The sequence below is a fragment of the Pinus tabuliformis genome, chromosome 7, assembly GCF_031772625.1.
Source record: "Pinus tabuliformis cultivar Carrire ecotype Pingquan chromosome 7, CPIR1, whole genome shotgun sequence".
Taxonomy (NCBI): Eukaryota; Viridiplantae; Streptophyta; class Pinopsida; order Pinales; family Pinaceae; genus Pinus; species Pinus tabuliformis.
The window spans coordinates 1,750,795,639-1,750,812,197 of NC_142293.1; the positions used below are offsets into that span (position 1 = coordinate 1,750,795,639).

A 16,559-nucleotide genomic window follows, 5' to 3' on the forward strand; every position below is an offset into this window, starting at 1 on the left:
TCTGTGCTTGTTGTGGACAAGCTGTTCCCAAGGTCTGATGACCGACTTGGGTAGTGCAAATTGAACTTTTGCATCTGCATGCAATTCTGCTCCTAGAACACTATTATTGATCTGTTGTTGACAGAAGTTTGTCTCAATGTTACTGATTTGACCACTTACTAGTTGTTGATGAATGTCATGATGCTTATGTTGCTGTAACTCATCTTGTTGAAGCTGAGATTCAAGCTGCAAGAAATCAATCTTCTCTTGTGTATGTTGCAAGCAAGTTTGAATGTCAAAAATAGTTTCCTTGCTAATGTTGATTGTGCTTTCGGTAGTTGACATAATTAGAGTTCTTAATAACTCTAATAAATTGCCAATTTGATTCATTTTTAAATTTCAGTAGGTCAACTCAATTCATGAACAATAATCTAAAATAAATAAAACTCAGTTCGCAACCTTCAATGTTTCAAACTAGCCCAGAGAGCAACACCAAACTTTTACAATACTAATGTAGAGAATACACCAGGTAATTTATCCCAATGGACAAAGATTGAATGGGCTGATCTGGGACTGTTTGAACCCAACTTGGCACTCCAAACAAGCTGCTCAGGAATCACATCAGTTCGTCCCCTTCCAAGAATGAGCTGCTACAGGAATAGGAAATGCAGCTCTATAGTGATAGGCTGCTAGCTTGCTAGAGAGATGAGAACGGATCGTCTTTCTCTCAAAAAAAGTTGTCGAGGATGTACAAGTCTCCACTAACAGGTTGGAATCCACATACAGAAGTTGGGTGTCTGGGGAGAAATGTAGATGCAAGCGGCAGGCATAAAAAATTTGTTATGGCCAACCAAATTCAACTAAGTGGCATAGAAAAAACCATTAGTGATTTTGCACTCTGCACGACTCCATGGTTGTACATAGAAGCAACCTCTTTCACCAACTCGTACAAAATTATCAATAAAATATCACATTGTTAACCCTCATAACCACAGTTCAGTTAAAGCTTTAAATCTCCATGCAGAAATCGACAAAATCGCCTCAGCGCACCTTGATAACCAAAATATCTGTTGGAAATTCAACTAGAAGAACAAAAAGTAGAAATAGAGAAACAAGCCCAGGTCTCTTCCTGTGGGTGGATTGATTCGATCTACACTTGATAGAAAAGCTATATATGGGCAGTCTCTCGAGCTCACACCCTGTGTAGGTCTGTGCTTCAAATTTGTTTTAGATAGCACATTTATCTGCGAACAAGAATTTGGTATTGAGATACTTGTACGATCTGGTACACTTCCTTTACACAACGTATTTCCATGTGAATAGGACAATTCAGTTAACGCCGATGTCGGAGAGGAATAAAAAAAAAACCTTGAAGGGCAACGATCGGTCGGATACTCTCAAGACTTGCTTGAAAATATTTACAAGCAGTGCCAAGGTGGAAGAGCAGCATTATCAGAAGCCATGCCTAAATAAATAAGCGAGATCAAAGATTTTCTTTTGACTGCCCATTGCAAAGATGCACAGTCAGTGAATATCAAGAGAAGTAAAAAATGTAGTGGGCAGCGTATACCATGTCAGGCATAATAAGTATCTTTACACTCTGTGCGTCTTTGATTTTGAGAAGGCTAACAAACTCAAGCAGTCTCTACCTCCAGATTTGGCAGTTCACGACCTCGCAGGGTATTGTGAGGCCTCCCTGGTGAGCGAAGCCGAACTCCTCGATTATAGAAGCCAAGAAACAGCGTTGCGTTGTATGGTTAGAATGCTGGTGGGCTGAGCGTGTATCTCAGGAGGCCGACGTTAGAACGATCGACCAGATACAAACTAGGATGCAAACTTGCACTTTTAGTTTCAGATAGAAGTCTTGGGTCCTTTCTTCTCTACACATTGCGTGGGCGTTTCAAAGACATTCTTTGCAAAGCTCATAGCATCGCTTTTTTCTGCAACATCAAAATTTGTACAGCTTCTGACGAGGGAAGAAAGCCAATTGTTTGATGTAGCTTACACTTCAATTAATGCTTTCAAGAAGTGGTGACTTGAGGGCCCAAGATTGGAGAAGGCATCTGTGTGGAGGCACCAGTTTTGAAAGACCGCATGCTATTTCCGCACCAGTTTTGAAAGACCGCGTCGTTTCTTGCTTCCCAAGAATGCTAGGCTTCACCAGCAGCGTCAAGAGACTCGTATCCAGGAAAATTAGCAGAGGGACAGAGTCAGACTTCTGAAGAAATTACAGTGCGTAGTAGAGCAGGCAATGGAACGCTAGAAGCAGTGTAATACTAGAACACCAAACACAGCTTATTGGAAGCCAAACGCAGTGTATTGAGAGGGAGAGTGATATGATATGGAGGCCAATAGCGTATTGGGAGCAGCGTGAGTTTACTGCCTGAAGTTATCAATCTTGTGCATCCTCCTATGTCTCTTAGTAGCAAACCAGTTACTGCACTATAGGGCCAAAATGCACTTTCAAGTCAAGTTCCAAATGGTCCTCTTTCAGAAGGTAGAGAGGAATATCGATAAGATTACAACAGAGTGCACTGTGCCACTGGTTAGTCACAATGAGGTAAAAGAACGCAATGCGGATCCACAATGAAGGTGTGTTTGGGTCACCTGTTTCATTCCAATAGCACTACGACTCTCCAGCTCCCAAAGAAAGCGTGAGCAAGGATGGTGAACATAATATTAATAACATGCCGCAGTTAGGAAGAAGGGGTCATCCCATTGGTTCCAGAAACAAACAGAAAGAGAAGCCTGTACATTACAAAGAGAGCCATGACGCAATGATGCCTCATATTGTGCAAGTTCAACCCGGGGTTGATATAGTTTGGTCCCTACGTGGATTTTACCAAAGGCAATGGGGATCCAAATTACAATGGAGAACGTAATGGGATAGTTGCTCAATCTGTTCCTCCTAGAAGCAGTCAGGTAGCTGCACCATCTTCCACGCTAGCACTAGTTGGAGACCATAGAATATCTCTAGGTCCAGGGGCACGTATTCGATGGGTAACTACCTCTAGGTCCAGGAGCAGGTATTCGATGGGTATACCAAGTGTTAACCAAATTATCACGCAGATAATAATACATTGACTCAGACAATTACGGGCTTAGAATAGCAAGGTTCTGATAAGGCATGAGAAACAGAGAGCGTAAGAGCAATGATGGTCAACGCAGAGCCGAGACAGTAATTGTATGCGCCATCATTTGTATGGTTAGCGCAGACCGACCATCGGAACAGATGGGGAGAGCGATAGGTTGAGCGTTACACTGAGAATGGCAGGCAAGTTTTGCAGAGTTGACAGACTCTTAAAATACCTAGGCCTCTATTTTCAGATTGCTGGAATGAACGTTACATCCATAACAACAACATTGACAATTATATGAATATACATGACTTGCAGGTAAGAAAGGCCACAGAAAACAAGTGGCTCATATTTGAGCAGGGCAGGAGATCGCCTGCTCTGATACCATGTTAAACACACTTGGGAAGCAAGAATAATATGAAAGATAATCAGGAGAGTACAATTTTTATTAACAAGAGATATACATTTATAGTACAACATGTGACCGTTGGGTTCCACATCCCAAGGTCTCTTGGACTACTTAGTCTATTCAGCTTCCACACTAACCCATTTAGGATTAGGTGTCCAACAACTACACTGGTACAAAAATATTGTAAAAAGAATTTTCTTATTAAAAGAAGATAGTGATGAATTGCAGCAGGTGGTTTTCACCCACATTTGGTTTCCACCTTATATCATGGTGTGCATGTGTGCTTCTTATGTGTGATGATCTATTTTGTTTTACTGCAGCTATTTACTAGTTATATGGGTAATAATGTTTTGATGCACTCATTGAAGATCAACTAACTGAATTATAAGTTTACTGGATATACACTAGTTGCATTAAACACAATTGCGTGTACATGCAGGTTCCCTTAAATGAAGTAGCGTGTATGAATCTAGATATGGAAATAAAAAAGTTAGCGATTTGCTAATACTGATTCACCCCCTCCCCACTCTCAGTATTATTTCCAACATATTAAACAAATGAAACATATTTTATTTTTCTTTTTTCTTCTACTTGTATACTAAGTGGTTAAGGGTAAGCCAGTCTATTCAGCTTCCACACTAACCCATTTAGGATTAGGTGTCCAACAACTACACTGGTACAAAAATATTGTAAAAAGAATTTTCTTATTAAAAGAAGATAGAGATGAATTGCAGCAGGTGGTTTTCACCCACATTTGGTTTCCACCTTATATCATGGTGTGCATGTGTGCTTCTTATGTGTGATGATCTGTTTTGTTTTACTGCAGCTATTTACTAGTTATATGGGTAATAATGTTTTGATGCACTCATTGAAGATCAACTAACTGAATTATAAGTTTACTGGATATACACTAGTTGCATTAAACACAATTGCGTGTACATGCAGGTTCCCTTAAATGAAGTAGCGTGTATGAATCTAGATATGGAAATAAAAAAGTTAGCGATTTGCTAATACTGATTCACCCCCTCCCCACTCTCAGTATTATTTCCAACATATTAAACAAATGAAACATATTTTATTTTTCTTTTTTCTTCTACTTGTATACTAAGTGGTTAAGGGTAAGCCAACTTACATACAACCCAACCATTATTACGCCTCTGCAGATTTATTCTATGTAGAGGATTAAAAAAATTCTTACAGATGAAACATTTTCTCTTCTAGAAAAGATAGGTTAGGTACATGCTTTCACTCTTACGATGTTATCTTTTCAAACATTTTCCATATTCACCTTGTAATACCATTATAAACTAGAATATTATCATCATAGTAAAGATGGAATGTACATTTCTATCTACAATGCTTGCATAATGACTACATCTAATCGAACAAAAAATTATAACAAAATGTTAGCAAGGAACTGTCATAAGTCGTACATATTATGGTTGTGCATCTTAATGTCAAGTGTGTATTGTGTAGTTTTTGATATTAAATAGAATTTAAATATATGCTCCATGAATTGGTCTGCTGCAAATTTAAATGAGAATGATGAGAGATGATGATATATATATATATATATATGTATGTATATATATGTATTATTCTTGTTTTAATAATTTCTGTAAGTTTACATATGTATTAAAATGATACATGTGGAGATAGAGAAACAATTTGTAACATGCCATTAATGGAAGGGCACCACAAACCCCAAACTGTTTCAATATTAACAGAAACAAAAGGCAAGTCAAAGTGAGTAGCTATTTAGAACAAATAATTAATATCCAAATAAAAATCAACATTATAATCTATTTATCCTAGATCAAGTGTGTCTTTCCGGTGCCTCCTTCACTCTCAGTCTCTAGGAAGCCCTGGCTTCCTTTGCAAAGTTGTTCAACATCCTTATCAAGCATATTCTTGCACTTATTACAAAGTTTTTCTTGTGGCTCGGGATGGACAGATCTAGAGGAAGGCTTCATTGTGTTGTTTTCCTGGATCAGGTTGTATCTATCTAGTACTTACTATTGTTAATCAATAAAGAATCTCATGTCTTGTTCCAGATATAAGTTGTCATCTTATGAACTATAATATGAATGTTTATGTATGATTATCTAACATATTATTATGTATGCACATTGAATTATCTATTATGTATATGCTTCTCTGATTGATTTATAGGTCTGCGCATCTTGGAGGAAGCCGAGCTTTTGGACCCTATGGGAACCTCTTCAAATGTAGGACCTCCCGGTTTGTCTCGAAATTGAAGTTTGATAATTCAAATGTTTGGCATGCTTGATTGAGTGTTCTTTGTTGATTACCTTATCATGCTTTGTTCAGGTTTCCAACCCTTGCCTTAGGGAACTTTTCCGGCCAACAATCCCCATTGTGATCTGAGCTCTACATACCATAAACAACCAAACAGAAGATAAACCATTAAAATAGCTGAAAAAGAGAAAGGAATCGAACATAGGATGGATACCAAGTGTTGGTTGGCCCACTGTGCTTGAACCTACGTTGTTGTGAGGACGAGTTGACAGTTTTCACCAACCTCCCTTGCTCGAGATGTCACTATAGTTTCCACTAGTGTCCTAGAGAGATCCTCAAATACTACCTTTAGTATTCTCCCCTTGTTGTTTCTTATCTTCCAACACATGCATTAGTTATTAACATCCCCAACGACTAAACCTCCAAGAATTATGTTGATGCTTAACCAGGTAAATATGTTGGTCTTTGCACCAGAGTGGAAACAAACAACTTGTTGTACAACAATAAACCATAGAAGTCGGGTTTGAGCTCCATGAAGCTTTTTTGAGAGGGTCATTGCCCCACTTACAGTGGAGGGATGTTGCAGTCAGACCAGTTAAACATGGAACTAATCTATCATAGCCAAGAGTGCTCAGACGAATAGTATTCTGCCATGTGATTGTGAAAATCGGTAATAGATACTTGCATGTGTGAATGCATGGGGTGTGTTTGCCATGGTCATGTTCCCCTCCCCGCATGCGATGAGAAGTGACATGATGGGCTCCTCTCCTCCATGTCTCAAATTCCAACACCTTGATGTAAGAACTTAATCTCAACTTAATTTTACAACTACTAAAGAATTACATTTAACATTTTTATTATCTTTATTCATATTTAAAATAGTTAAATTCAAATAAAGTTAATCTAAAATTATATACACTTGAAATTCAAATTTATTTTATTTTTATTATTGTATAATATACTTAATTAACTAAAACCTAAAGTAAAGAAAATATTAATAATAAAAAAACATAAAATAGGTTTGTTTTATAAAGCAAAATAACTTTATATATGAAAAATATTTATTTTACTTACAAAAATATATAAAACAAAATAATAATTTATATTTGGAAAATATTTACTTTACTTACAAAAATCTATTTATTTTAGTAAAGAATTTATTAATTCTTAGAAAATAAAAATACCTAAATTATTTTTATAAAATAAAATAATTTTATGTTTTAAAGATATTTATCTTTCTTAAAAAAAACAATTTCCTTTTTAATTTTTCTTCATCATTTTTACCAAACATATTTCATTTCTAATTTGCCTTCAGTAATTTATTTACGTGTTTATTAATAATTTTTTTAAAAACATATTCAATAATTATTATAATTTTATCTCATTTGAAATTTTACCTTCACTAATTTATTTATTTGTTTATTAATAATTTTTTAAAATAACATATTAAGTAATTATTATAATTTTATTTCAATTCTTAGATAATCAAGAAACTAAGATTTCAATTTTCTGTTCTCTGGACTAATAGTCTTTCGACCATATTTTCATGATTTTAAGGCGATATCACTATTTCTTTAATAAATTTTTTAATAATAATTCTTTAATATGAATGAGAAATACATTTATTTTGTTTTGCTTTTGTTTTTATTTTTCTTTAATTATTAATTTAAAAATTATTGTTATGAGTTTAGATGCATTTTAATTTTAGATTTAATTTTTTTAGCTTGATATATCAAGAATTAAAATAGATTTAAGTTGATTTAATTATTAATTATAATGATTAAATTTAATATTTTATTTTTATTTTTATTTTTGTGTTATTTGGGAGAGTCAAGATGATTTCATAACAAAATATAATAAGGTATTACAACATCATTTCCATATTTGGTGGGAGATTGTTTATAAAAATGTAATAAAGTTAAATTAAAAAAATGTTTATCAAATATTTTGATCATGAAATGAGAGATGATTTTTCCCATGTGATATTGATGATCCACCCTATTGGCCCATAGGATTATAAGAAATCTTACTAAGAAGTTAATAATATCCATGGTAATGTGAGGATGAATATCCATGGTTAAAAATCTTGTTATATTGTAGACATATTATAAGAATTAAAGCTTTAATATGCTTATTAATAAAATGTAATTATAATATTTTATTTTTATGTTAATTAAAAAAATGTTGTAAAGTTAAATTCAAATGAAATATTTATAAAATATTTTGATTGTTAAAGCTGAGATGTTTTTTGGGGATGTGGTATTGATGAACTATGGTATTGGCCCATGGCATTGTAATAAAATCTATTTACAAGTTAATAATACCTATGGTAAAATGGGCACAAATATAATGGTTAAAAATATTATTATATGGTAAATTTATTGTAAGTATTAAAGTTTTTATATGTTTATTAATTAAATTTAAATATGGTTACATAATCATTATTTTAATTTATAAAGTAGTATATATCTTAACTTATAGCCACTAATTACACAAATTGAGTGGGCCTAATAGTGAAGAGCATGTTTTTCCTCCTAAGAGGTCACGGGTTGAAAACCAAAGGGGGGTAGAGTATGTATGCCTTCCTAGACTTAACAGTCAAATCGGTGTGCCGAGCTGGGTCCCTTGTCTTACAAAGAAGGGGGTCTCATACACCAATTCAAATCGGTGCACGGAGGTCAATCCCTTGTCTTACAAATAAGGGGGTCTCATACACCAATTGTGTTTGTTGTCTTACAAAAAAGGGGGCCTTATACACCAATTTGGAACTGGATTGGATAATGATGTGGGTCCCTTGTCTTACAAACAAGGGGGTCTCATACACCAATTCAAATTGGTGTGTAGGGTTGGGTCCCTTGTTATACAAACAAGGGGGTCTCATACACCAATTCAAATCGGTGCGCGGATGTGGGTCTCTTGTCTTACAAACAAGGGGTTCTAATACACCAATTTGGAATTGGATTGGATAATGATATGGGTCCCTTGTCTTACAAACAAGGGGTTTTTTGAGATTGCAACAAGATGATGGAGCTTAGTGAAAAGAGTCGCCTTCACTAAGTGGGCCCACAGGCTATTTTTGGCGCAAGTCTATTTTTAGACATATGGATCATGTCTATGGATTGCAGGTTGTTGTTTATGGATGATTGATCAAGTTGGGAAAAAATAGATGGACTTCTATTTTTGATGAAAGTGTGAGTGATCACAGTGTGAGTGATCAAAGTCTATTTTTAAACTGGCTGTCAAAAATAGAAAAGTCAAATATTATTATCTCACAATAATATTTGGACTATAAACTTAATCTTATTCTCTTGGAGCACTTCAGTTTGAGCTACAAAGGTGGCACATGCAGCTGTCAGAAGGAAACACGCTTTTCTTATGAGTCAGTTGAGTTGTTGCATGCATGACTTCAGTTAGAACTCAATCAGTTGAGTTTGGTGGAGTTGATTGTGGAGTTGATGGAGTTGTGTTCAGTTTAGCCTTGTTAAACTCGTTGTATTTAGTCTAACTGGCAAATAGACTAGAGATGAGTTGGGTGAATTAGTTATTAATTAATTCACAAGTTATTAACTCATATTACAACTAATGAATACATCAGTTAACTCAGTTGCATGTCAGTGCATATTCAGTTCAACAGGGACAGGTGGTAGAGAATCAAATTGCTATCAGTTGTGACTATAGTTTTGCACCAGATCTTGCACAATCAAGGGATTGAGTATGCCAATGAGTTTTCTCACGTATTTGCCCAGTATTGTAGCCTTTGCTCACGTCCAACAAAGTGTGAGTGATTATTTTGAGGTGAAATACGAGTTTGGTGATCCATTCTCATCAGTTCTTGAGCAGGTATTGAGCAGTGGAGGCAGGCAAGCAGTGGAAGAGATTTGGAGATCAGATCTGAGTTGTATTGTGTGTAACAGAGGTGGAGATACTTGTGAGAAATATTATGCTGTGTAATGTTACATGACTCAATCATTAATATACAGATAGTTGGGGTTTTTAGCGAGATGCTTTCCCCGGGATACATACTGTGTTAATGTGTGAATGCTCTTGATGTTTTATTGTTATTGATGCTGCTATATTGATGATCAACGTAGAGGAGCTTATGTATTATGTATGTTTTCCGCAATAGTACATGATCAGGATAATCTGCATTGAATATGTGTTAAATTATTCAAAATTTCTACAGGGTTCTCATACACCAATTTGGTGCCATGACCTTAAAAAATTAGATTGGATAAAGATATATAATTAATTGGATTGGATAACTATATATATTTTAATACTATAGGTATATTATGAATTTCTTTTATCAAAAATGTTATTTGTAGTTTTATTAATAAAAACAAAATTACAATTTAAATAATTAATATTTTTAATTAATAATTTTTTTTTCATGTAATTGCAATGAGTCAAAATGTTTTAATTAATAAAAATAAGTAATATTTTTATATTTATATTTATTTCATTATATGTATTTTGACCAAGTCAAAATGTTAAGATAAAATCAAAATATGGGGACATCATGACATTTCTTCCATATTGGGCTCAAGAGTGTCTCTTAATAAAAAAAAAAATTTATATAATATTTTGATTGTGAAATGAGAGATATTTTTGGGAATGTAGTATTGATGATCCATGGTATTGGCCCAAGGTATTGTAACAAATCCTATTTACAAGTTAATAATATCCATGGTAAAGTGGAGTGGGGTGAATATCCATGGTTAAAAACCTTGTTATATTGTAAGCATTAAGTTTTTATGTGTTTATTAATGATATCTAATTATGGTTACAAAATTATTATTTTAATGTAGATGGTAAAATGGATCTTAATTTATAGCTAATATGGTATTGGCCTATAGTATTATAAGAAGACCTATTTACAATTTAATAATACCTATAGTTAAGTGGGCGTGAATATCCATAGTTAAAAATAATGTTATATTTATTGTAAGTATTAAATGTTTTATGTGATTATTAATTAAATTTAACTATAGTTACAAAATCATTATTTTAAATTATCAACTAAAATAGATTTTAACTTATAGCTACTACTTATCTGTTATATATTTTAATGTGATATGAATATTAACTTTATTAATACAAATAACATTATTGATTTTTCTTATTTTTATTAATTTTAAGTTTTAAGTTTTAATGGACACAACAACATTTCCCTCATAGTGAGCTCCATATTACTTTTAACCTTTTATTATTATTTAATTATGCTTATATGTAAAAATGTTGGCAAACTTTTTTTCATTATATCTACACATTTCCAAATCAACCCTATACTACTACTTTGTGAAGCCTCTCTCTAGAGACTATTATTATTATTATTATTATTATTAGAATTTTCAAATAATTTTTAATTTTTGCTAAATAGTTTCTTTTCGAACTCCTCCCATAAAAAAATAAAACTCACACAAATTAATTAATCTACACATTATGAATAATTTAGCAATTACTTTTTTTTAACCAAAACTTCTTTATCTAAACAAGTGATATTGATACAACACGGTCCCTACCATTAACTATTATAAGTAAAAAAAAAAAAAACTTAAACTAAAATTTTTAAATTGTTTTCATCTTCTTTCCTCCTTGGGAGTTGTTATAATATTACATCCATGAGCTCAAATTGTGCACTCTGTAGAGGGACACAAACATCCATCCTTTCAATCTACCTTATTCTTGCTAAACTGATGCCACATATTTCAATTTCACCAGATTGTGAATGTTGTTTTAGTAGCTAATTTCATTCTCAACAGATTATAAATGTTGTCTAAGTAGCTGGAGGCTAATTCCTGGGAATTTCTGTGCTGCCACATATTTCATTCTCAGCCGATTGTAAATGTTTGTTTAGCTAATTTCATTCTCAAGAGATTATAAATGTTGTTTAAGTAGCTGGAGGCTAATTCCAGGGAATTTCTGCGACTCTGAAGATAGAAAAAATACAAAGTAAATTAAACAGCGAAAAATAAATTTGAAACTCAACCATACTTAAAAAGTAAACAATGCATCTGAAACTTAGTTGTTGAAATTCATAAAAAGTGGGATAAATACATTTGAAACTCGACGTAAGTTAAAAAGTAAACAATGCATCTGAAACGTGGTTGTTGAAATTCGTAAAAGGTGGGATACATTGATACGTATATGTATTGGTATCAAATTTAAATGATGGAAAAAAACATTAACATTTTCTAAAATAAATATTTTTTCAAACTTATTTCTTGACTTAAAAAGTTAATTAAGTAAAAGTGAATATAAATTTTAGCGTAAGACCAATGGCGATAGTTCAAATCATATCAAATATAAACCCATATAAATAGAAATTTATAAGAATTAATAATTTTTAATAATAATTAAATTTAGATATCAATAAGCCGAGAGGGGTTTTGTAAGGCCTTCGGAGTTGTGCGATGGTTGGGCGCTGAGCGACCAGGCGCGTGCGCACGATGAGCGCTACCTGCGATGGTGGGAAGTGTGACCTGCTACCTGCGATGATGGGAAGTGCGACTTCTCCAAGTGTGCGATGACTTATGCGCACTTGTGAGGAGGAGACCATGTTTATATGGAGCATAGCATGTGCTGAGGCTGACTTATGGATGAGGGGGCTTTTGCGATGGAAGTAGGGGTGTGCACACGCCTTGGCCAAGTCGGCTGGGTGCCAGACTTAAAGTCGGCTGGGTGCCAGACTTAGCCCCTACGCTTGGTATATACTTGTGATTGCGTTGGCTCATTCAACAACCAACTCAAAGCTCATACATCTTCGCTCACAAGGAGAGGCGCACATCTGCATTGCGCAAGTATAAGGGGAAAAAGGGGCAGGTTTAAGGATGCGTCCGTTCTTGGGTGGTTGTCCACGGTGAAGCGCGATTGTGGGTGAAGGTGCGGGCAGGAGAGCCCGGTGGTTGGGTGAGGGCGTGCACGGGTGTGTGGCGCCCGCATTATGCGACGACTTGGCGTGGGTGTCTTGGCGACTCGGGTGAGCGCCCGCCCATCTTGCAAGTGTGCACGGAGACTTGTTGGTGTGTTGGGTTGTGAACGGAAGCGTGTCTCGAGTTGAGGCGCTCGTGTGTGGCGACTTGGAGGGGCGCCCAAGTTGGGAAAACGACACGATCGTGAGACGAAGATTGGAACCGGAGGTCGTAGAGTTGGGCAGACGGTACTACGTGCTGTTCACACCATTTGGGCATTTGTCAAGAGTTGGCAAGTGGGACTGCGTGTGGGCAGGTGTATACGGTTTTGGCATTTGCGACTAATCGAAGAGCGAACCGGGAAGACGTGCGACGAGGTAAACGACGGGTTGGTGAGTCATGCGACGACCGTGCAGAGGTGTCGACGAGCTGGGCAACCGAGTTTGCCGAAGTTGTGAAAATTGACTAAGTGTAAATTTGGGGTTTCCCAAGATTTAGCTTGTACATTGTAAAAGTGAAGTTTATATTATATATTGATTCGGGAAAACTCATATTGCAGGGAGTTGCCCCTCCCTTTATACTGTGCAATTATCTTCTTCGTTTATAATTGTTGTTGATAATGAATGAGTATGGGTGTTCATTGGTATAAAGGATAAACATAATATTACTTGGTTGCGAAACACAAACTAAGTAGGAGAAAGTGAATTAAGGCATAGTCCACGAACATAAGTATTGGTGAAAAGAAAGTGTTCGGTGGTGCCGCACCTTGCTATAAGCGGTTGAAAGACTACCGCAGGTGTAGGGGCGTGACAGTTGGTATCAGAGCTCTGTTGGAGCTGGTGAGCAAGGTTGCTCATGACGAAGTGACAGTGGAAGCAGATACTTGCAGGTGAAGGAAGCTGATTTCACATACAAGTGGAACAAGGGCTGGTTCATGGTTGCACGGAACTTGGTGAAGCTAGTGAATGGTGAAGATGGTTTAGCAGGGGTGAAGCTTAGTGCTTGGGCCAAGCTGAACGACAAGGCATGGCAGGTTCGGAAGAATGCGAAGGGAAGCTCTTGCTTACCTTATACAGGTTGAAGCGGATGAAAGAAGAGAATCCCCGGATTCGAAAGGAACTTGAAATCTTGGAAAAGAATGTTGAAGACGAACTTCTTCAACTTGGTTGGACAATGGAGCAAGATGAAGTTGTAGATTGTGCTATCAAGGAAGAGGAAGTGATGATAGTTGAAGATGTTGTAGATGTGACAACGATGGAGGATGAACTTGAAATTGATCAAGTTGGACCAGGATCGTGCAATTTGCGGACATGGATGAATGAGGATACTCTTTTGGTGGAGCCTAATGATGATGATGATGTAAGGCCTTCAGAGTTGTGCGACGGTTGGGCGCCGAGCGACCGGGCGCGCACGCACGACGAGCGTGACCTGCGATGGTGGGAAGTGCGACCTACGATGATGCTTGGGTGGACTTCTCACGGCTGAGACCGAGAGCAACTCTTGGTGGAACCTTCAGTGGGGGAGCCATGATGGAAGGGACTCGTGATGCGATGATGATGATATGGTTGGGTGACTGACTTCACTAGACCAAAGATTGCAGACTTGGATGAGGATGATCGATTGTTGTGATGGGTCTACTTGGTTGGACTACATGGGCAACTTAGTCATGGACATCAGGTTGGAGACATGGAGCATGGCAGTCTTATGCAGAGACATTATGCGGGAGCACTTGTAGAGGTGTCACTTATGGGCATCCAATGAGGAGTGCCAAGGCAGAGATGTTGTGCAGGTAGATTTGCTGATGTGACATGGAGATGTTTTACTTATGAACCGATGGAGAGGTTGTGCACTCTTGTACAACAAGGCCATGGACTTGGATGGAGTTGTGAGCAGGCTATGGAGCATTCCTACTACATGGAGAGCTGAGGCATCTTGCAGAGACCTTTGGGCCGAGACTTGTATGCTTGCTAGCATGTTGGTTGGGGGTGACTCATGGAGCTCATGATGACATGAGGTTGTGACTTTTAGGGACTTCATACATGGTGGACTTAGAGGATTTTATGCATTGAGGAGCTGAGGTCAGAGACTTTGATGCAGGATGGGGTGCATACTTTCAAGTACATGTATGGGGATGGCTTGGAAGAGTGACTTGATGTGGAGGATCGACATTAGACACTTTGGAGTGATGGAGTTATGATGATGATGATGCCTTGGTGGCAAAACTTGGGCATGGGTTGAGCCGAGACTCAACTACCTTTTGACATGAGAGCTGATTGATCTATGATCATGGGCAGCACATGGATAGTTGAGACAAGTAGATACTTGTTTCTATGGCAGACTTGAGGGATGGCACATTGCAGATATGATGGAGGTTACTTCATGGACCTAGATGTGACACATTGAGAGCCGATTTGATGAGATGCTCTCTTCATATGGAGGAGATACACATACGGATGATGATGTTGGGATAGATGTGGCTGATTTCATGCATCACATTGACACCAAACATCATGGACATCATGTTGCAGATGAGATGAGGACTACTTCACGGACCTGAGCATGGTTTATACTTGTATGGAGATGGATTCTTGATCGAGTTGAGGATGTGACAGGATGTTTTGAGAAACAACTGACGATGGCATGAGGATGTTCACTCTCATGGTTTGAGCATGACGGTTGGATCAGCTACCGAACTAGTTCAAACATGGGGACATGTAGTGTACAGAGATGTGTTAGCATTACGTTGGAGTATCATGGCAGTGTTCACATGATGACACATGGTGAGGTCGACATGGGATGTTGCAGTGAGCATGTAGCTTGGATGGAGGGGCCAGCCTTCCATGATGGGGAGCAGCATGTGGAGATTGTGACAGGGTGATCGATAGTCATGGATTGAGATGATCTCTTATGTATGGCATACCGATGAGGTGTATACCTTGGTATGGTTATCTTGGTGACAGATGGTTGCCAAGGCGAGACATGATGGCGGCGGTGGCTCTACATATGTTGCAGAAATGTTTATAGTATGTGGAGGAGTTGACATCATGGATTTTGATGATCTTGGTGGATGGCTACGAGGATGGTATGTTGTCCAGGACGACAACGATTTCAGGTGGAGGAGGATGTAAGGCCTTCGGAGTTATGCGACGGTTGGGCGTCGGGTGACCGGGCGCGCGCGCACGACAAGCGCAACCTGCGATGGTGGGAAGTGCGACCTGCGATGATGGGAAGTGCGACTTCTCCAAGTGTGCGATGACTTATGCGCACTTGTGAGGAGGAGACCATGTTTATATGGAGCATAGCATGTGCGGAGGCCGACTTATGGATGAGGGGGCTTTTGCGATGGAAGTAGGGGTGTGCACAAGCATTGGGCAAGTCGGCTGGGTGCCAGACTTAGCCCCTACACTTGGTATATACTTGTGATTGCGTTGGCTCATTCAACAACCAACTCAACGCTCATACATCTTCGCTCACAAGGAGAGGCGCAGATCTGCAGTGCGCAAGTCTAAGGGGGAAAAGGCGCAGGTTTAAGGATGCGCCCGTTCTTGGGCGGTCGTGCACGGTGAAGCGCGGTTGTGGGTGAAGGTGCGGGCAGGAGCGCCCGGTGGTTGGGTGAGGGCATGCACGGGTGTGTGGCGCCCGCATTGTGCGACGACTTGGCGTGGGTGTCTTGGCGACTCGGGTGAGCGCCCGCCCATCGTGCAAGTGTGCACAGAGACTTGTTGGTGTGTTGGGTTGTGAACGGAAGCATGTCTCAGGTTGAGGCGCCCGTGTGTGGCGACTTGGAGGTGCGCCCAAGTTGGGCAAACGACACGATCGTGAGACGAAGGTTGGAACCAGAGGTCGTAGAGTTGGGCAGGCGGTACTACGTGCTGTTCACATGATTTGGGCATTTGTCAAGAGTTGGCGAGTGGGACTGCGTGT

General features: G+C 37.9%; 1 pseudogene; it reads left to right on the top strand.

Annotated features, from left to right (window-relative positions):
- The first annotated feature begins 1,440 nt into the window (after positions 1 to 1,440).
- LOC149255340 (large ribosomal subunit protein eL38z/eL38y pseudogene) lies at positions 1,441 to 1,756 on the top strand (annotated as a pseudogene).
- Positions 1,757 to 16,559: the final 14,803 nt, after the last annotated feature.